The sequence below is a fragment of the Delphinapterus leucas genome, chromosome 15 (genome assembly GCF_059928025.1).
Source record: "Delphinapterus leucas isolate spDelLeu-1000000601 "Yukka" chromosome 15, BTC_Dleu_Yukka2, whole genome shotgun sequence".
Taxonomy (NCBI): domain Eukaryota; kingdom Metazoa; phylum Chordata; class Mammalia; order Artiodactyla; family Monodontidae; genus Delphinapterus; species Delphinapterus leucas.
Genome location: NC_143143.1, coordinates 26,691,664 through 26,714,689, shown reverse-complemented (window position 1 = coordinate 26,714,689; position 23,026 = coordinate 26,691,664). Strand labels below are relative to the sequence as shown.

At 43.0% G+C, this 23,026-nt stretch overlaps 1 long non-coding RNA gene across 1 annotated transcript; it reads left to right on the top strand.

The window, feature by feature from the left end:
* The first annotated feature begins 9,985 nt into the window (after positions 1 to 9,985).
* LOC149747413 (uncharacterized) lies at positions 9,986 to 22,738 on the top strand. Its single transcript, XR_016387813.1, has 4 exons — positions 9,986 to 11,028; positions 11,159 to 11,213; positions 13,685 to 15,652; positions 20,750 to 22,738. It is a non-coding gene; the product is annotated as an uncharacterized LOC149747413 (long non-coding RNA).
* The last annotated feature ends 288 nt before the right edge of the window (positions 22,739 to 23,026 follow it).

The following is a 23,026-nucleotide window of genomic DNA, read 5'->3' as shown; positions in this document are numbered from 1 at the left end:
CTGAAATTTCTCCTGCTGTGGCTTCTGCTCCTTATTTTTAATTCTATCCTATGGGAGTCTTAAAGGACAGGGATAATCCCTCTTGTAATTTGTACTAGTGAAGGCTTAGTTTATTGTAAGTAATGAAAACCAACTCTAGGAAGCTTTAGTCTTAAAGGAAATTAACTGAAAAGATCTTGTGGCATTTGATTAGATCAAGAAGAAGGAGAAGGGGAAGGAGGAGGAAGAGTTGGGGAGAAGAGAAGGGGAAAGAGAAGGAGAATCAGCTTCAGGGAATGGAGAATCCAGGGCAGGTTCAGGACTGACCTCATCAGGAATCACCAAACCTTTGTCTCTAGCACTATCATTAACAAGCCTTACCCACAGCTCCAAGAATGTGATTGGCTCAGCCTGAGTCAGGCCTCCCCCCACCCCGGATTAATCAACTCTGGCCAGAGGGGCAGAGTCACCTACTGCAGATCTTGATGCTGGGAGCCCACTGGTGTATTGGGGAGTACAAAAGCATCCCACAGAAGGGCATGTTGTAAACTGAGCAGCCTCCCAGCCACCATACTATGAGGAAGCCCAAGCCATGTGAGTGAACCTCGGCACAATCCTTAGATACTTGAAGAAGCTACTCTCTAGGATAAATATCCTTCAGTTCTTTCCACCACTGAGACTGAATTAATTACTAATTTTAAATAATTCTGTAATTGCTTATTTAGTTTTCTCATTAGAATGCTAAGCTTCATTAAGACAGATCACCACATCTAGGTCATTCACCGACACATCCCACCACTTAGCCGGGGGCTTGGACCACAATGGGTACTCAAATAATTGCTGAATCAGTTAATTTATTTATAAAGGCATTAATTAAATTATCATTTTTGAGATCCTTGTGGTTACTTCCAAATGTGGGTTACTTCCAAATGTGGCTCTATCCCCTCAGTCAATTCCCACTCATGGAAAAAAAAAACAAAAAAAACAAAAAAACTTGCAGCGTCAGAAGGCTTTTTGCATGAAATAAGAAGGAAAGTAAAATAACTCACCAGTTTTATTTTCAATCAGCTGAGATTTTTATTTTCCCACATGTTCTGGTTATCCCTGCATAACACACTCCAAAACATGGTGGCTTAAAGCAACAGTAGTTATCGACTTGGCTCATTGAATCTGCAAACTGGACAGGGTGTGATGGGATGGCTGATCTCTGTTCCACTTGCCATCAGCTGGAGTAGCTTGGCTGGGGGCTGGAGAATCCACTTCCAGGATGGCTGGCAAGTTGATGTTGGCTCTCAGCTGGAAGCTCAGCAGAGGATGGGGACCAGGACCTCAGTTGCTCTCAAAGGGTATCTCTCTATATCTGTGCTTGGGCATGCTCACAGCATGGTGGCTGGGTTCCAAGAGTGATCATCCCAAGAGAGAAAGACAGAGAAGTCCATGGAATTTTTATGACGCAACCTCCAAACTCACATGGTACCCCTTCTGCTATATGCTATCGGTCAAGGCAATCACAAAGGTTGACTCCTTTCAGGGGGAAAGGACACAGACCTCACCATGCTGTGAGAGAAGGGTGAAGGTCACGTTGAAAATAAAGAGAAAGTGGAATGGGAGATGTTGCTGTGGCCATCTTTGGAAAATACAATCTCTCCCATCATCTCTTCTCTTTAGGCACAGGCAACGAAATTGAGTTTCAGGACTACAAGTTTAAACACAGCTGCCCAGTCCTCCACTCAGTCATCAATTTTTGAGTCATCTATGCTGGGCATAAGATTAAGTCCTGGGAGTACAAAGAGAAAATAGAAAACTGTCTTCCACTGGGGAGTTCACAGATGGGTAGAGATGAATAATGAAATCCAATGTGATGAGTGATTCAGCCAAGGTATATAACAAGGCGGTGTTGACAGAGAAAGAAGCGACTGATTTTACCTGGAATGAACGTTAGTTTACCAAACATTTTTCTTTAATGGACATGGGTCCTGTCATGCTGCTAGGTTACCATTTTCAGAGTTAATATGTGCTCCCCTAGAAGAGCCTAGAAGGCAGCTGTGCTCACCACTATACCATCAATGCCCCACTGGAAGAGCATGTAGACAGCCAGACCATCCAAGCTGTACCATGTGGGAACCACCCCCAACCCTAACCAAAAAGAACAGGACTTCTTGGCTAACAAGAGCAGTAGCAACTGGGACTGATGTCTTAGACTTAACAGGGAGCCTTGAAATTGTCACAGGAGAGAGAATTCCAGAAAACAAATAATAACGATGATAAGGATAATAATAATAACTTTTAAAAATAGACTTTTTTTTCAGAACATTTTTAGATTTGTAAAAAATTTGAGGAGACAACATAAAGAATTTCCCTATACCTTGAGCCCAGTGTCCTCTATTATTAATACCTTAGATTAGTTTGGTAATTTATTACAATTAGTGAACCAATAGGGATGCATGGTTATTAACTAAAGTCCATGGTTTATTCATATCTTATTTTTACCTATTGTCCTTTTTCTGTTCCAGATTCCATCCAGGACCACATCACATTTAGCTGACGTCCCCGTAGGCTCCTCTTGGCTATGACAGTTTATCAGACTTTACTTGTTTCCTATTCCTTGACAGTCTTGAGAAATACTGGTCACATATTTTGTAGGATTCCCTCTACTGGCATTTGTCTGATGTTCTTCTCATGATTAATCCGGGGTTACGGGGTTTGGGGAGGCAGACCACAGAGATAAGTTGCCATTTTTATCACATCATATCAAGGGCACCTAGTATTAACATGATTCATCACTGTTGATTTCAACCTTGATCACCTGGCTGAGATCATTTGACCTCTGTCACATGTCTCCAGTGTGAACTGCTCTTTTATTCTCCCCCCTTTTGCGCTGTCCTCTTTGGAAGGAAGTCACTGTGAGCAGCCCACTAAAGGGAGTGGGCAGCTATGTGTCTCCTCCTTGAGGATGAAATGTCTACATAAATTATTTGGAATTCTTCTGTTGAGATTTGTCTCTTTTCCCCATTTGTGTACCTATTCAAACATTTCTTTATGTCAGTACGGACTCACGGATATTTATTTGATACTTCAGGTTATAATCCAATACTAATTTTTTTTCAGTGCTCAGTGTTCCAGCTTTGCCTTTGGGAGCTCTGTCCCTTGGCCCCTCTGCCCCTTTGACATACTCCTCACTATTGGGGTGTAACAAGGACTTTATTGCACATGTGTGCAAGCACTAGGAGAGAAAGTGTATGTTATTCTAACTGAATCATTCAAATAAGCCTACGATGTAAGTGCTCTCATTTACAGGTAAGGAAACTGAGACGCGGAGGGGATGAGTCAATTATCCAAGACCACAGAGCTCGTAAAAGGTAGAGTGAGCATGTGAATCCACGCTGGCCAGCTCCAGATCACCCACTTTTAAAAAGCTGAGTGTTAAAAGGAATACCACCTCACGTTGTTCCTCAACCTATTGAAACACAAACATCGGTGCTATCTATCAGTACGTTAAAAAGAAAGAGAGCCAGCTGAAAGAGCTTCCAGTGACCACGAGCAGTGGCAGCCACTTTTCTGTATCTTTTGGCTTCATTCCTCACCCCACCACCCTCCATCTACAGTCAGGAGGGAAAGCTAGCTAGAGAAAACTTCCCACGTGGAAGTCTTATAGACTGAATGAACTGCCCCCTCACAGGAAGTTGTGGTAAGACATGATGGACGTCTTAGCAGTGATGGATGCTCTAGCTGACATTTCCGAAATCTGAAGGGGTTTCAGTGAGTCTTCTCGGAGTCCCTTAAATTAGATTTCAGGAGCCCACTCCACCCACTCAGGAGCAAGCCCTCAGCTCCACACTCCCTTCCTCCCTTCCAAACCCTGGAGCTAAACTCCCTCCATCTTCTCCTCCAACCCTGCAAGATGCCAAAACAGCTTCACAGGCGTCTGCTGAGAACTGCCAGTCATTTTAATATTGGGCTGGATAAAGCCTAAAGCAGAAGAAAAACATAGATCCAGATCCCCTTTTGAAAGACCTAGAGTCACCAGAGACCTGGATCCAAAGACAGAATCCAGTGTCCTGGTGCCATGTGCCCAGGACACAGAAAGCACAGGCAGGCTGTTTCCTGCTTCCCCATCCAGCACAGCCTGGAATTACAATGCGGAACGCTGACTCCTTCCCCCGCCCCTACCAAGGTTCGGCACCAGTGGTCATGCCTCACCCAAATCATGGTCTATTCTTCCAGAGCTAACAGTTTAACTTTCTGTTGGTTATAAGACAGTAGCATCTTGCACAATAAAATTCCATTTTAGCAATTTCTCTGCTGCCTCCTAGAAAAGGGGGAAAATTCTCAGTATGAGGGCAGCCTTTATCAGTCTCTGTTTTGGAAGATGACAACGCCATCCTTTAGATTTCTTAAGGAAATAGAGCAGAGCCAAAGTAGTCGGTGGCACTCAGCTGGAGTTGGAGACCTTGTTCATAATGCCTAAAGAACTTCAAAAGTTTCAAGGACAATACCTAGTATAATACTCTCATTGACATCTAAAGAGCCCAAGAAAACTAGGCCACGGTTATAATGAGAGGCAAAAATACTGATAAATGGTAGGGGAGACGCACTGGAGTGTCCCTGCGAGCTTTTGTTTCCTACTTTTAAGAATAAAATTGGATGGGAGAAGTGGCTTTCAGAAGACATCAAAACTGCCTCGCAACTCTGGCAGGAGCTAACTTTTATTTTCTAAATTTAAAGACATTGCAGCTTCTATAATTTGTCTCCAGTGAAGCTATGTCTTTTTTTTTTTTTTGAGTCCTGGTTTAGTTGCTAACTCGCTGTATGGACACAGTTACCCTCTTTGAGAATATTCAATTTACTCCTTTGTAAAATGGGGACACTGCACATCGTTATGGGAAGATTTGTGTGTGTGTCTGTGGTTTCTAGATACCATTTTTAATAAAAGAAAAGAACTCTTCGAGAAAATGGCTAATTCCAAGTATGGATCAGAAACGTACAAGATAGGCCTGGATACATCTTGTCGTATCAGATAACAAACTGTCAAATACTAGTAAGGTTATATCAAAAGGACTCTCAGAAGGCAACCTGAATAGGCTCCCACAGGCTAGAGTACAATCTGAGCATCAATAAGGACGACAACCAGAACAAGTTCGAACACGTAAATGTGTATAAATGTGTGAGCTCACGATGCTACCCAAATACCTTAACTGATCACTTTGAAAGCTACTGAGGAATCCACTCAATAAAGCTAAGGGAGGAGTAGCTGTACATTTTATCAAGCACTTTGACAAGATATACATTACGATGGCCAGTGTTGTTTCTGTCCTCCTGAAGCTTAATTATATACCAGAGAATGTGAAATTCACAGGGACACACAATAAAAAAATGGTCTGGAATACACACACACACACTCCCACAAGTCCCAGAGCTACTGGCAACTCACTAAGTTCTCATCTCTCCCTGACTAATCTATTTTCCAGAAAATAGCAGTTAATTCACTCTAAAGGCAAAGGTGGTTATTTTCATGCAAGGACACTTCCCTCTGGGTTATGTCAAGGCCATTGGTCAAGGTTAAAGAGTATCCTGACCCTCTGCTGCGCTCTTCTCAGCAACCTTCCCTCTTTGGCCTGTCACCCATTAGCATGACCATAACAGTGACCCAAGGGAAAAGAAGGAAGACAAACCAAAGTGAATTATTTTCTGCTGGAAACACCTATGTTCAAAGATCTCATTAATTCATTTATTCATTCATTCATTCAGCAAATGTTTACTGAACTGTACTAGCTGGTCAAGTACTTTACTAGGCATTGAGAATATAACACTGAGCAAGATACTCACAGCCTAGGGGAGAAGATGGAATTTTTTAAAAGGCAATTACGACACAGTATCACAAGCTCTGGCATGGCATAAGCATGAGGCACCATGGGAGCTCAGGTGATGGGCTCTCTACCATGAGGCAATAAGGGAAGACTTCCCAGAGGAGGTTATATGGAAGCTAAGGGCATCAAGAACAAGTAGGAGCTGACTAGGTGAAATGGGAGGGAGTGTGATGGAAGGGTTCAGGGAAGGAAAGAGCAGGTGCAAAGATGTGCAGGTGACAGAGAGCATATTATATTGCATTCCTGATCGGGGGTGCAAGGGAGAAGGGCAAGGTTGAAAAATGAGGCTGCAAAGATCAGTTTCAGTATACTACCGGAGTCAATGGAAAACCACAAATAGGTTTTAAGGAGAGAAACAGCAGGGGCAGATTTGCATTTTAGGAAGAGCTCTGTGGCTACGGTAGATTAGGTAGAGAAAAAAAATTGGGGGATGCCCTACACATCTCTATAATCAATGAGGATAGCCACCACTTAAGGAAAGCATTCTCCCACAACTTCCATCTTGAATACTTAGAACAACCAGTTGGATGAGATGTGGCAGCTACTCCCATTTTACAGATGAAGGAACTGAAGCTCTGATACAGGTTTTCCCGACCTTGACTTTATTAATATTTTGTACCAGATAAGACTTTGTTGTAGAAGGAGGTCCTGTGTCTCATAGGATGCTTCACAGCATCCTAGTCTTATCATGAGATGCCAGCAGAACCCTCCCGCCAAATGTGACAACCAAAAATGTCTCCAGATGTTGCCAAATGTCCCCTGGGAAGGCACAGTCACCACTGGCTGAGGACCACTATTCTAAAAGCTCAAAACCCACCATCCACACAAGCAAGGATGCTAACCAGGGCTTCTGTCTCCATGGTCTATCTTCTTTCAACCCCATCACAAATAGCCTCATCCCTCATGGCCTCAGCCAATATATCACATGCATCAATTTGCCTCTAAACGACTGAAGTTTTCACTGGGAATTTTAAGAACAGTTGTCTCTTTCCCCCGTCATTTCAGTTTTCTCGTACATTAAAGTAAGGACTTTTTTTTTTCCTTATGAGCTAAAAATTGTTAGCACACTGAAAGCAAAAGAGATTTCTCTCATCGCATGTGCATTTCTATACATTTCCTTCCAAACCAGTAGAGCACCGGCACCCAAAGTGAGGATGATTTGCAGGACGTCAGAGTCCATTTCTGCCCAATTTCCCAATTCCCCTGTCTTGGGCACCACCATTCGTGTGGTGATTTGAAGTCTCCTCTTATAAATATGCATTTTAAAATGAAACCCAAATCATTGTTCTCATGGATCTGCATCAGAAAGTTTGCCTTGTGATTAAATCTGCAGATAAAAAAAAAAATTGGAATTTCACAGAGTGGTACTTGCAGCAAGAGCACGATGGAGTCAATTTCCTCTGTTCCCTCTTTATGTGAAAGTGTGGTGGCTGGGAAGACTGTCTTTCCCACACTCAAATTACCCTGACAGACAAAGGGAGTTTTTCAGAAGAGTCCTGAGCGTGTAATTTTATTACCTTAGCACCGTTTTAATATAATTCATGTAATTTCTTCTGCAGGAGAAAAGTTATTTTCCTAAATGCCTGGTAAAATGAGAACTGATGGATTTTTAACTTCCACCAACTCCCTCTGTAGAATTTTCTACTCAAAGAAGAAACATTGAGAGGTGCTCAGCTCAAATAGCCTCACCTGGAGCAGAGAGGGTTTGCAAGGCCTTTCAAGCTTGCTGATTTCTAATGACTCTGTAACTCAGAAGAGACCAAATATATCTCCAAAACTGCCATCTTATCAAGGTCCAACCAAGGTCAAATTTGGTCAAGGTGCTCAACCTCTGCACTCTTGCCATTTGGGGTTGGATAATTCTTTGTTTGGGAGCTGGTCCTTGCACTGTTGATGTTGAGCAGAATCCCTGGTCTCTACCCATTTGATGCCAGCTTCCCACCACACCAGTTGCGACAGCTGGAAATGTTTCCATTCATTGTCACAGGTGAGAATCAGTGAATTTTGCCTCTTTGTTCTAGGACCTCTCTGGCCTATTCCTCAGACCCATCTAAGCAGTGGAGAAGAGGAAGCTGCATTCGGTGCTCAAAATTAATTCACAAGCAATCAAGAGTTGCCACTGGGCGACCCAAGAGGGTCACAAAGGTAGATTTACCAGGTGTCCAACACAATTACATCCTGTGATTTCCCTCTAATACCTAAGGGTCCATCAGCACAGCAGGATTCTAGAATTGGACATTACTTTCCTTTCTGCTATTTATTTAACAAATGTTTATATACTCCACCATGTGCCAGGCGCTGTTCTAAGTGCTGCAGAGAAGCAACCCATTTGATCCTTACTACAACCCTACGAGGTAGGTACAGATTAGAAAACTGAGGCACAGAGACATTAAGTATAAGTTAGCAAGTAGTAAACCAGAATTCAGACTAAGGAATTTGATGCCATAGTCTGGGCTCTGATCAGTAGGCTATGGTGAGTGTACTATGTATTGGGGAGAGGAAATTGAATTTGGCCTCAGATTCACCTGGGCTCAATCCTGGCTCTGTCACTTACTAGCTGGTGAACTTGGTCAAGTTCCCTGATGTGTCTAAACCAAATTATCTTCCATCTGCAATACCATCACATGGTGGGTTAGGGCTTCAACATACGGATGGGGTGCAGGCGGACGATTCAGTCCACGATTCAGGCCACAGAAAATTTTTTATCCAAGCAGTTGCCAGCATGATCATTTCAAACCTAAGAGAGCATCACTCCCCTGATTATAATACTTTAGTGGGGACTCATAACACTTAGAATAGCATTCGGAACCCAAACCAAGACCTATGACTTTCCACATGATCTAGCCCTCTGACCTCAATGCCAAATTGAGCCAGTGTAGCTCCCCATCCCTACACTCCGGCCATGCTGGCATTTCTTCTGTCTCCAGCACACACCAACTTTGTTCCTGCCTCGGGCACTGTGCCCTTAACTTTCCCTCTGCCGGGAACACCCTTCCCAAACCTGTTCAAATGGCCAGCTCCTTCTTGCCACTGAGGTCTCAGCTCTGATATCGGCTCTGCAGAGGGACCTCCCAAGCCATACCCCTGCTCAGTCACCCTTTGCATTCTGGCTGCTTTGTTGTCTCAGAAACATTCATGGGTGTCTGAAATGACGCGTCCTCCTCCAAGCAGCACAGAGCTCTCTGAGAGCACAGCCCCTGCCTGTCATTCCGTCCTCAGACCCCCCAGGACCTGTCACCAAGCCCCGCACATCACAGGAGCTCACTGAATAACCAGTAAATGAGGGAAGGAAGGCAAAGAGGCCCTTTAGTTCAGGCACGTACCTCTCCCTCTCCACCATCTCTCTTTAACCCTCCGTCTAAGGTAAGTGGCTCATGAAAAATACATATAGAATTATGTCCTATAATCACCTGATGTGCAGCTCAAGAACGAAGTGGAATTAGACTTGAAAATTACATCACAGGCAAACCCATGCTGTGAGGTCCCATTAACACCAGAGAGAGAGGACTGCTTCTTGCCTCCCAGGACCAGATCATGAAGGAAAAGATCAAACCAAGCCCCCACCTTATAATGACTTATAATGGAGGTGGCGAATGGGTGTTGATTCTCTCCTTTACGCCATAAATCTCTTCAGTCTTTCAGTCCTATTTGTTACTTTCCTAAATAACAAGGAGAAATAGACCAAAGAGAAGAAATCCAAATCATATCTGTCCTAAGGGGCTAAGACACATGCAGTGATGAACCCCTCGTGGCTCAGGTGCCCACAGTGGTTCCTTTGCTATATCCCAACCCCGACAGAGAAAGTAATGAATTTTCCTCATCTTCATCCAGCTGCAGTGCTCATCCTAGCAGCTTCAAGCCAGCTGGACAAATAAGAACTTGGAGTCCCCATTCACATTATGTATGTCAGAGGTCCCTAACTGCCAGCTCCCAGGCCTGCACAGAACTCACAGATGTGTCTTGTTTCACCTGCAGTATTATTTTTATTTGGATTAGGTGCCAACATTTAAAAGTAAGGAGATTTTAATTTTTTTAAATCTATATTTCCAACATTTCTAGAATATCAATCTGACATCAGGCTCACATTTCCACAATGCAAAACTGCTGCGACTGAAAAATGACTGCCCACTGTGGCATTCTGGAACTTTCCATTTCATCACAGTACGCACTTGGGCCACTTCACTCATTGATATTACCTGTCTGGGGGGTCTCACAGGTACTGAGTTTGCAACCCCTGTTATACACACGCACGCACACATACACACTCAGTAGTGAAGTTAACAGACTCGAACTTTTTCGGCTGGTCAGTGATATCGCATTGCCTGGAATGGAGGGGACCTTTACAAGCCAGCTCTCTTGAATCAAATGGGATGACCCAGAATCCTCAACTTCTCCTTTGCCATTATCTCTGCAGCCTCCTTGCAGGGAATAAAGCAGAGGGGGCCATGAATCCAATGGGTCTCCTCCCTACAGGAGCAGCATTTGCTGTGATGACTAGGAAAATATCGCTCTCAAGTAAACAGGGACACAAGGGGGCAGGAATCTTATTTTAAAGACACTCAATGTGGCAGAGATTCCTAGCTGTTCACCAAAATTCATTTCTTCTTCCTATCCTGTCTTGTGGTTAGATGTGGCTGTGTGATTGGTTCTCATGAACGGATGCAGCTGGATACTGATGATGAAAGGGATAATGCAAAGGCACAAGACAAAGGGATCTTGGGTCCCTGAACCACCACACTGAAAGAAGCCATCCAACTGGAAGAAACATCCGACTTGGACTGGTCTATGAGAAGAAATAATCTTGTGTTGAAGCCACCCATTTTGAGCACTATTGGTTGTGTCAGCTTTGTCTATCCTGATACAACCTACAAGCGTCCAAGAAAACTAAATGCACACACAGAGCCACTTTAGTAGCTGCTGTTATTAAGTGTCAATTATGTGCCAAGTGCTTTATGTGTTACGCCTACTGTAGCAATGAGGAAGCAGAGACCCAGAGGAGTAGGGAATTTGCTCCTTGGCAACCAGGTGGGTAGGTCTGAGACTGGAACCCAGGTCTGATTCTGAAGTCCACGTTTTTCCATGTGGATATATGGATACTCATTTCTGAGCTCCTATGATGGACCAGTCTCTCTACAGGTTGTTTTACCCACTTTTCATTTAATCTACCCTACAAACCAATGAGGTGAGCAGTATTTTGTCTCCATTTTATAGAGAAAATGGGGGTTCAGAGAGAAGGAGTACCTTTCCTGACATCCCCATTTGTAAGTGTGAAATTCAGACCTATAACTTTCTCTCTCTACTATTTCCCACAGGATGGCAGGAGGGTTTGGCAAGACTGAGGACTGTTGACACATTTTGTCAGTTTTGGTAAGTGAATTACAGCATTACTCCTTCACAAATTAGAAATTGTACATTTTTGCTTTGTAAAAACTGGTATTATCATTACATTACTTGTAATTACTCATAATATCATTACCAATAATTTTCATTTATATACTTGAAAGACCAAGTATACCCAATCTACATTATACTGTCATATTGTAGATACTATATTCTAGTGTCATAATACATATGCTACCTTCTAATGTCATATTATAGAAACTCATATGCTGAATGACTTAATGTCAACAATGAACTCCTTGGAGCTCCTACAGGTGTGCTATTTCATATTTCCATGACTTTGCCCTTTCTGTTTCTGTTGCCAGGGATACCTCCCCACCTTTTTTACCTGACCAATTTCTGTACATCTCTCAAGACACAGCTCAGGCATCTCTTCCTTCAGGAAAATTTCCATGAACACCCAGGCAAGCCTAAATGCCTTTCCTACTTTTGTCCTTGTGTCTACCACATTAGATTGAAATTGCATGTTCTGTCTGTGTCTCTCCACTTATCTGTAAATTCCTTAAGGATAAGAACTAAATATTTTTCATATTTTATATAGAAAATATTAATACATAGTAGTTGTTGATAAACATAATTTTATAATCTAAACAGCAGCAACACTGGATGGAAGCATAAAGAATTTCCAGTGGAGTTTAGGCAAACCTTGGGTTGACTCTTCCCTGAGGGAACCAAGGCCATCTGATAGTAACTCCTTGTAACAGAAACTGACCATCCCTCCTTCCCTTTCATTGGTACCCTTTTAGCATGCAGAGTGATAAATCACCTGGACTAAAATGTACCAGACACTTGGCAGGTATTCAATAAATATTTGTTGAATGAATGAGTGAGTGAGTGATTAATCCCAGTCATTAAGGGGACAATTACTATGCATTGGATGATGAAATGCGACAGTAACAACCCAAACTTTCCTATCTATGAACCATGTTTCGAAATATCTTTGAACCCTTGCACCTGTAACCCAAATAAATTCTGAGGACCCATGGGGCTCAGGCCATACATGGAGTCAAACATAGTGAGGGGCTTCCCTGGTGGCGCAGTGGTTGAGAGTCTGCCTGCCGATGCAGGGGACGCGGGTTCGTGCCCCGGTCCAGGAGGATCCCACATGCCGCGGAGCGGCTAGGCCCGTGAACCATGGCCACTGAGCCTGCGTGTCCGGAGCCTGTGCTCCACAACGGGAGAGGCCACAACAGTGAGAGGCCCGCGTACCGCAAAAAAAAAAAACATAGTGAGGCACAGTCTGGCAGCCAAAGCAAATGAAAAGGAACTGCATTCTGTACTTGGGTCTCTCAGAGAACATTAAAGGGGAGCCAAGTCATAAACCTCAGCCAGATTTCTCTAAACACCATTTCCTCTTCTCACATTGCTGTCACCTCAAAACATCTCCAGATCCTCTCTCTCACCAACCTCCCAGACTCTCTCACCAACCTCCCAGACCCTCTCCCCAACCTCCATACTACAAAAAGTATCTCTTCTTCCCACCTCTCCCCATTATCTTTCTACTCTTTATGTTGCCTCTCTGTTTTCCTTTCCCCCTGCCAACTTTCTGCTTCAGGCAAGAATCCTTTCCTGCCACCTACAATTCTGTCTCTCTCTTTATCCATCCTCCCCTTTTTTTTACCCTGAAGAGCCTGGAGGTAACCAAACTGAGAAACACTCAACTCTGGTTAACATGAGGATGGAGGAAAGAGGTGAAAAAAGCTGGAACACTCACACATTTTTAAAAGCTCTTGTCAGGCTTCCCTGGCGGCACAGTGGTTGAGAGTCCACCTGCCAATGCAGGGGACACAGGTTCGTGCCCTGGTCCAGGAAGATCCCACATGCCGCGGAGCGGCTGGGCCTGTGAGTCATGGCCACTGAGCCTGCGCGTCCAGAGCCTGTGCTCCGCAACGGGAGAGGCCACAACAGTGAGGGGCCCGCGTACCACAAAAAATAATAATAATAAAAATAAAAAATAAAAAAGTTCTTGTCCCCATCACACGCATGCTCTTCCCTCTGGTTGGAATGCCTGATTTTATTTTGCCCACTCATCATTTCATCCTTAAAGATTCACCACAGTTGTCCCTTTTCCAGACTATCCTTTTTACTCCCATCAGTATTAGTCATCAGCTCCCAGCTTTGCATCCATAACACCCTGACTGTTCTGCCATTAAAGCATTCTTCACGGAGTGCACAATAGTGTACACACCTGTCTCACCCCTACCTTGGGAGCTCCTCAAGGAATAGGGCCACATCCTCTGCACCTCTGTGTACTCAGAGCCCTGTGCAGTGCCTGGGACAAGGTAAGCCCTCAGTGAACATTTGTGAAATGAATTAATGGAAAATGCTCGAAAGCCCACACTCAGAGCTTTGCCTCTTTAACTGAGGTTTCGAATTTAGTTAATATGTGGATACTCCTGGGAAGCAATATTTTAAAGCTTCATTCATCTGTACCCTAGTAACAGGAAAAGGAGAGACCAGGAGGCCACTGAACAACTAAAGAAAAACTTGAATAAATTAGAGGAAGATGAAGACCCTGCAGACAAATTTCCTTTCCTCACAATTTTGTCCAGAGCCCAAAATTTTGGACTTCTTCATTGGTGACTCAGGAATTCTGGAGTTCCCAGGACTTTATTAGGTGAATAAAGATATGAATGAATCACCAACACAAAAGTATCTGAGGACTACACACGTACCATCATCTAGTCAAAATGGTAAATATAATCCTGGAATCAGACATGTATGCGTGCAAATTCTGGCCTCACTACCTTTGTGGTCTTTAGCAAGTCTCTTGGTCTTAGTTTCCTCATCTGCAAAATGGGAATAATAATTTACATACCTGAAATGTTTTCGGGAAAGAATAAATTAGTTAATGAATGTAACATGCTTAGCACAATGATTCACACACAGGACTCAATAAATGTTTCCATTGTCATCTTTTAAATATGACCTCAACTCCCCCAAGGACCCCAGTGTCTCTGTCATAGTCAGACCAATACAGAATTCCGTGAACAGATGTCAAAGCAACAGATAATTCTGGCACATGTAAGAGATGAGCTGAAAGGACAGTAAACACGAGAAGGAAATAGTTCTGGAGGGGAAGTCAAAAAGAGATCTACAGACACACAGAGATCAGCATTTCCTGCTTTCTCCATAATACACCATCACCAGCTGCTGAGATAGGTCACCTGCTAGTAGTCATCAGGCGAGAAATGCCACATCACATTTCCAGAATTTGAGCATAAAATACTACAGACTCAAAGGGAAAAAGTATGGTACCACAGAGGACAAAAAATGGTTCTGAATGTCTCCAAGAAGCAGGACTAATCAGATGAAGGAGAGGCAGCCACCGACACAAAGCAATTCGAGAAACAGCAATCTTTCCTAAATGAAGAAACATTAAACAAACAGCTCCCAGGGTTCCAGGAGCCCTGAAAAGCCCTCACACAGAGAGCATCTCTGTACCAAGCATCCATGGGTAGGGGCTGCCTAGGTGATTTCTGTTCTCCCTCCAAACTCCTTTGGGTGGGCTTGACCGTCCTCGGAGGAAACAATAGGCAGGAAAAACAGTCAAGGTACCAAGTCGCCACAAGAGGTAACAGACTACATTAACCATGAATTTGGGGGTGATGAAAATGTCTTAGAACTAGATAAAAGTGATGGTTGCACAGCACTGCGGATGAACTAAATGCTACTGAATTGCCAGACTTAAAATGGTTAATGATAATTTTATGTTATATGAATTTTACCTCAATTTTTTTTTAAAGAAGAAGCCATCTCTCTATTTTTCTCTCACCCTCCCCCCACCTCTCAAAGGAGTCTATCTGTTCCTATCCTTAGTGCCATTTTTCTTTGTTTTCTCCTTCCGTCACCCTTCTTGGATCATGTTCAAGTGTGAATAACTCTCATAAGTATCAAGTCACCCAAAAGACAAAGCCAAGACCTTCCACACAGAAGAACCAGTGTTCAAAGAAGGTTCCAGAAGGGAAAGCAGAATGGTTGTCTTGAGCATCTCAGCAGTCCTATCTAAAAGCACAAGAAATATATCATTTTGTCCACTACCCCCTCTGTTTCTCCTTTCTGCCCCTTGAGGAAAGCTCATTATTAATAGACTCAAACCACCCCATGCCCCACTTTTTTGTTTCTTCCAATACTTATCTAACTCCAGCCTCTTCTCTGGACCTTGGATTGGAAGAATCGAATCTCTTTCCTGCTTCCCTCTCTTCTGCACTTAAATCCTTCATGCTTGGGTCAGAAGAATTTTTAATAGAACAATTTATCATGTTAATGTCCTGAGCTGAAACATCAGATGGCTCCCCACTGCTAATACAATACAGTTCAAATTCAAACAGGAGGTGCCATTGCAAGATGACGACAACCCCATCCTTCTGGCTCCAGCCTCATTCCTGATGGAACATGCTCAGTCAGTAAGCATCCTTTCAAGGTTTTGTTTCATCACTTACCCTCCCTCTTCCTGAAATACCTGTTCATTCTTCCCTTTCCTGACGATAAAATCTGTCTCATCCTTCCAGGCCCACACCTATCACCAGCTTGGGGACACCTCTGCTGACTCTCATGCTCAGAGTCAACCTCCTCCTTCTATTTTCATTAGCATTAGTTATGCTGATGTGTTTCATGATAAGAACAGCTCAGGCAGACTAGGAATGCCTTGAAGATGGAGACTTTGCCTTTGTTAGCTCTGTGTCTCCATCCCTAACCCAAGGACTGGCACACGTGTGCCAAGACATTGGTCTGTTGAAATAAACTGGTTTGAAAATTCTCAAGGACACAAAAAGGATTTTGAGCAATGTGTCCTGGACTTCCTGAGCCTTCTAACTTCCATAAAAATGAGATCTGCAGGAGAGTCCTTGGGAACTAATTAAGCATTAGGACATTTCTATGCTCAGACACAGGCATCCATGCACTTCGGAAACACTCCCACAGAATAGAACCATCAGCCTAAGTTCTCCTTTCTTAACTCATTAATATTTGACTTCTCTGGCTCTCAGATGTCTCAAATATTTTAATTACAGAATCTTATTACATGCTCAGGGATTTTAAAAGAAACAATTTTCATTAAAGTTTTATGAATCTGACTCAATATGTGAATATATTTCAATCCAATATGTATTAATAGTAATTAAAATTTATGGCACACTTACTTAGTGCCAAGCATTATCTCATTTAATCCTGACCAAAGTCTTAATGAGGTTCAGAGAAGTTAAGTATTTGCCCAAGGTCACACAGAGTCCGACTCAACCAACACACTTTGCCAATTTCTGAAGCTGACTGTCTCATTACTTTTTATTAATAATTTCTACCTATGGAACCTTTACTACATTTAAGATGGCATGCTTGTTCTCATAAATGCCAGGAAATCAATGCTTCCCTCCTTGCCCAGAGCAGCCCTCAACCAATGACTGATTCTTCTCCTTGGACAGACTATCTCAAAGGCTGTATTCTACACTGATTCCCAGAGCTGCCCAACGGGATTAAGCTCTAAAGACCCATCTGGATAACACACCCTTTACTGGCTACCTTACCTCTCCTTACTTTACACTCTCCAGTGTTGTTACATGGGATCACCTCCCAAATAAAGTAGTTGTATTCAAATCCTTGTCTCGAGGCCTGCCCCTGGGGGAACCCAAACCAATATAACGTTCCACATCAGGGTCAGCAAAATTTTCCTGTAAGGGGTCAAACAGTAAATATTGCTAGTCAAGCCGTTCTATCACAGCTACTCAACTCTGCCACTATAGCACAAAGTTCTAGAGACAATATGCAAAGGAGTAAGTGTGGTTGTGTTTCTATAAAGCTTTATTTGTGCACATCGAAATTTGAATTTCATATAACTTTCACATGTTGTGAAATATGATTTTTCTTTTGATTTTTTTCAACCATTTAAAAATGTTAAATCCATTCTTAGCTTGTAGGCAATAGTTTGCCAACCCCTCCCTGCTTTACAATATCCTCTTGTAACCCTATCATTAACCATATGAGACAAGAATCACTGTTACTGAGTCCAAGCTCCTACTGCTCGCCACACGACAGGCCAATAAATCGAGAGACAAATTGTTGGGTCGAGGAATAGCAATGTTATTCGGAAAGCCAGCAGGCCCAGAAGATGGTGGACTAGTGTCCCAAAGAATCATCTTGCCCAGGTTTGGATGCTAGGTTCTTTCATAGAACAAAGAGGGGGAGGTGACGAGGTAAAGTAAAAAGGCAGTAAGTTGTTGCAAATATTTCCTGGTTCCAGCTAGACTCTGAAGGGGATGTGTTAATTTCTTCTTTCCTGTAGCCATTCACAGGTGGGCTGAGTCAGGATGTTTCCTTTGAGCTTAAACAAAGGTATTTAAACTTAAAACTCAGGCATGGGAGGCAGGGTTCCCAGAGATGGGCATTTAAGCTTATAGGCAACATCTATTTAGTGATTAACTTACAGCAAAAGCAACAGAATACAAAGGTTAAAGTAAAAGAAATGGGTCCAATATGGAGTCGGATTTGTTCTTCCCTATTACACCATAATTGTTGCCATTTTCCAGATGAGGAAAACAGAAGTTTAGGAAGGTTAAGTGGTTTTAAGATAACACACAAATTCCAACGAATAAGCATGGTACACAAGGTCCTAGAATGGTCCTCTGGAGTGCCTCTTCAAAAGTCCTCAACACCCCATCACTTCAGAGAATAAAGTGATAACTTCTCTGGTGGTTCCTGAGTCGGCACCTTCCTCTCTGCCTACCTAGGCTTTGACAGAGCAGTGTGGTGACTGACTCAGCATGAAGTAGCGGCAGCAGCTGCTCCCAGACGCCAGCCAAACTTGGCTTGCTGGAACACTTCTTGGAAACAGCTGCTCCTCCTTACTTTGCTAAGAAACCATGCAGTGTCAGAGCAGGACGGGAGAGCCTGAGGAGATCCAAGGGTCGGCTGAGGGACACCTTGGAGACAGGACAGCTGGAGCAAGTCTCCATTTACCTGCCGTTCTGTTGGCATGAGACCACCTGTATTTCTCTATAGTGTTTGTGTATGTATACAGATACACCTGTAAATGTGATTAAGAACACAGTACATCACACACCTGGGGCTGAACAGAGCTTGGCTTAGACAAACTTAAAAGCTCAAAGTATGCATGCCAAGTCCCAAGTTTATTCAATAGTATAGTATAACAGGAGCTCTTCCTCACTCCATCCAGTTGGCCCAATGCCCCTAGGGGGTGATACTACTAGGTAGGACTTACCTGGTCCTTACCACGTGCCAGGCACTAGACTAAGACTTTACATACAATAGTTTGTTTTATCCTCACAGAAGTCCTATGAGGTAGGTGCTATTGGAAACCCCATTTTACAGATGAGGAATCCGAGTGTTCAAGTAATTTTCTCAAGGTCACACAGCCCGTGAGTGACAGAGCTGGGTTTTAGAGTCCATGCTGTAAACCCGGGGTTGGCCAACATTCTATGTAAAGGGCCAGATAGTGAGTATTTTAGGTTTTGCAGGACACATATGGTCTCTGTCACAAATTACTATTATTATTATTTTATAATTCTTTTACAATGTAAAGCTCATTCTTAGCTCAAGGATTGTTCAAAAACAGCCTTTTCTAAGCCATTATCCCATGGTGTAGATGTTTGAAAAACTGGCCCCAATTCTCCGCACCCACCCACATCCATCTGCACCCTATGCCAATGACTCTGCAGAGCCAGCCCACTCTGACCTTGGGCTTGACCATGTGACTTGCTTTGGCCAATGGGATGTAGGCAAATATGGCACATGCACACAGAGGCTTGAAAAGCATTTGCACATCTCTCACTCTTGCATCTTTCCTGCCGTCACCACAAGAACATGCCCACGTTGGTCTGCTGGAGGATGAGTCACATGGAACAGAACTTGGTTGCCAATCTCCCCAGCAGAAGCCAGCCTAAACTAGCCAATCCCTATTTAACCCCCAGACTTGCCTGTGAAAGATCTCAGCCAAGTTCAGCAGAGCTGCTTACCCAACTTGCAGCCAACCACAGAGCATGAGCAAGCCAGCTGATAGCAGCCAACCCTGAACCTTAAGAGCTAAATAAATGTGTATTATTGTATGTCATTGAGTTTGTCATTTGTGACTGTTTGTTATGCAGCACTGTAGTACCAATAAATAACTGACACATGCAGTACTAATAAAGCCTTTGGGTTGCCATTAACTGAATCCCAAGTGAAGTAAAAGAAGAAAGACACAGCATTCTTGTAAGTTTCCTAGAATGACCCATGGAAGTCAAGGGTTAAAACAATCCCTCCTCTTCCCTCCAGTCTCCAGTCACACAGCCATCAGCAGTTTTTGAATTTTGTATTTTGGGAAGGGAGGCTAACAGACTCCCCTCCTTCTGGTTGAAGTAAAGAGTCCCAGGGGAAGGCAGTCATTGGTTCTGGAAGGTGGGATACCATGATTTGCTGAACTGGAGTCAGAAGACCACATGGGCTCACATTGAAACATGGATGCTCCTGCTACAATCCATATGTACAAGACAGAAGGGATGATTCATGGCAAAATGTGCCGTGTGTCCTCCCTGCAATGGACACTCCACTGCACCATGGAGGTGCTTACAGTAAAGTTAAGATTGTGAACCCTGGAGCCGGACAACTTTGGTTCAAATCTGGCTCTATCATTTACTCAACCACAAGTCATTTAACATCTCTGCACCTCAGTTTTCCCATCTGAAGTGGTGTTAATAACAGTACCTACATCATGGGGTACTCTTGTTACCCTTATGAAGATAAAATGAGTTAGTATTTGTAAAATGCTTAGAACAATGCCTGCCATAGAGTAAGGAGCATCCTTTTTGAGGGACAACAATTGCACACTAAGGAAATATGTATAAGAACCCACTAACTGATATATATAGAGATAGATGATAGATAGATACATGGATAGATAGATAGACAGATACTAACTGGCAGCAGGGAAGAATGGTGAAATCATTTACAACCAGGCCAGGGTGAGAACAAGTTAGAGTATTAATCAAGAGTAAAAGTGATCAGCTCCCTTAAATGCTTATATTCTGCCTGGGGCTGTAATTCTTATATATCACACACTTGCTTTAGGAGAGAAACTGGAGTATTCAAGGGTAAACAACAGAAAGAAAGGTTGTTGGCTTATTGATGCTTGAGTATTTCTCTGAGCACCAGGAAGCTTTCCAAAGGCTCATAAATGTCCACCTAAGTACAGAGGTCCTGTAGGCATGGCAGACTGTTATTGGACTCCCCATTACTCATTCCTTCCTTTTTCCATGAAAACAGAACCTCAATTTAGATTAAGCTGTGTGTCCAGCCTCAATCAATGGATCGGGATTGGTTTAAGCCAATCACAGCAATTCTATTTCCAAATTTCCCAGCCTCCTTAGCACATGAGAGAATCACATGAGACCAATTTTGGCTATTGAGACATAAGGGAACTCTGCTGTAAGGATTTCTAGAATCTGGGTAAGCTTTAACTTTACTGGCAAAAAGTTTAAAATGTAGCTGACATGACCTTTTCTTCCATTATCTAGCTTTGAATGAAGGAAGGATGGCTGGAGAAGCCCAGCTGCTTTGTGACTGTAAGGAAAAGACCAAGAGGAGTACAGAGATATCAGCCACACAGTGTGGAAACCATTGAAACAATGCCAGCAATTACCTACATTTGGAATCCTCATTACAGGAGAAAAATACAGTCTGAATGGATATCCTGAAACTCATGAGAGTACAGTCCAGGTGGAAACAGTGGAGCACAGGCCTAAACTATGCTGCTCCTTAAAGGGCTAATACAAATAAGTCTGAGATAAGCTGCATCCGCACTTCCCATCTTGGAACACACCACGTACTAAGTACTTAGTACAATGTACTGAAAACTCCTGAATCTTGCATGTTGTGGGGAAAGACTACCTCTCCTTGCTCTGGGGTCCAAGTACAGATTCCGGGAGAAGGAACCCATTGGTTCAAGGGGATAGCATATTGTGATTGTCCCAATTGATTTGGGTGATCACTCTCTGAGGACATGGAAGCAGATGACTAGTTACACAGCTGCTCCTGCTACCATGATATGGCTAAGGAGGAGGGGTAGTTCCTAGCAAGGGATGCTGGGTGTCCCAGCCTGCAGTGTGTCCCAGTGTGAGTCCCTTACAGTGAGGAAATCACTGTGGTGAAGATTATAGGACATTAAAGGCTCTGAAAAGTCCTGCAATAAAGACATCTATACCATTTTTGCTTAACTCAATGTTTCCCAAACTCATGGTATCATAACCCTATCTTCCTTTTTTTTTTTTAATTTTCCTTTTCTTAAAACTTAGCTTAATATCTCATAATATTAAAACATGGATTTCATGTTTTTCAAAATTCACTTTGGGAAACTAACCTAGAACAAAACCAGCTTCTTTAGTGTCTCATTAGAGGGGCATCTTCATACTGGAATTGATGCTAATTTATTAAAGCATAATCTTCTCTCAGAGAGCAGGATAGAGATGAAAATAGTCAAAGTTGGCCCCAGATGATACGTTAGAAATGGGTCAGTTCAAACTTTCACTGTATAGTTGAGAAAACAGATGATCCAGCCAGGGAATAGCTCACTCAAGGGTCAATGGCTCAAGCTATTGGTAGAACACAGAGCAACCTCTCCATCATGGTGGGCTCCAATCCTTAGGGGCTTCCCTATTACAGAGGACAATCGTAAACTATCAGATTTCACACATGGAGGTTGCCCCACCATGGAGGAGTGGGTGCAACTGAACATATGGCAAGGAAAGTCCCAGAATGTGGCTCAGAATAATCCAAGTTCTAACATTTCCTCAGTACTAGTCAATAAAGGTTAAGAATGTTTTCAGGGCAGACTATCTGGCAACAAATTCAAGTTCTGCCACTTACTAGCTGCGTGACCTTGGAGAAACCACTTAACCTCTCTGTGTCTCAGTCTTCTCATCTGATACATGGGTATGGTAAGTCTCCACTTGGTAGATCAGTTGTGAAGGATTAATTTATATACTATTCAAATGCTTAGGACTGTGCCTGGTATATAAAGTAAGTGGTGAAAAAAATGTTTACTTTTATTATATGATTTCATTTATATGAAATGTCCAGAATAGGCACATCTTAAGAGATAGAATCTAGATGAGTGGTAGCCAGGAGGTGGGGTGAGTAGAGACTGGGGAGGGACTTGGTAAGGGGTATGAAAATGTCCTAAAATTGATAAGTGGGGATGGCAGCACAACTCTGTGAATAGACTAAAAACCATTGAATTGTGAACTTTAAAGGAGTGGACTGTATGGTATACGAATTTATATCAATAAAGATGTTAAATAAAATATAAGTACGGGGACTTCCCTGGTGACGCAGTGGTTAAGAATCCACCTGCCAACGCAGAGGCACGGGTTCGATCCCTGATCCAGGAAGATCCCACATGCCGTGGAGAACTAAGCCCGTGCGCCACAGCTACTGAAGCCTGCACGCCTAGAGCCCGTGCTCCACAACATGAGAAGCCACCGCAATGAGAAGCCCGCGCACCACAACGAAGAGTAGCCCCCCACTCACCGCAACTAGAGAAAGCCCGCGTGCAGCAACGGAGACCCAACTCAGCCAAAAATAAATAAATAAATAAATAAAATGTTAAAAAAAATAATAAGTACATACTTGATTAATTTTAATGGAGGAGTCACATCAGAGTTTAGACTAGAACTTTGTACTTTGTAGGTAGTCAGTATTATGAAACTGAATATACTGTTTTCTTGTCTCTAAGATGCATTTTTTTTTACTTCACATTCTAACTCTTCCAAAATCAGGATGTATCATGTAACTGA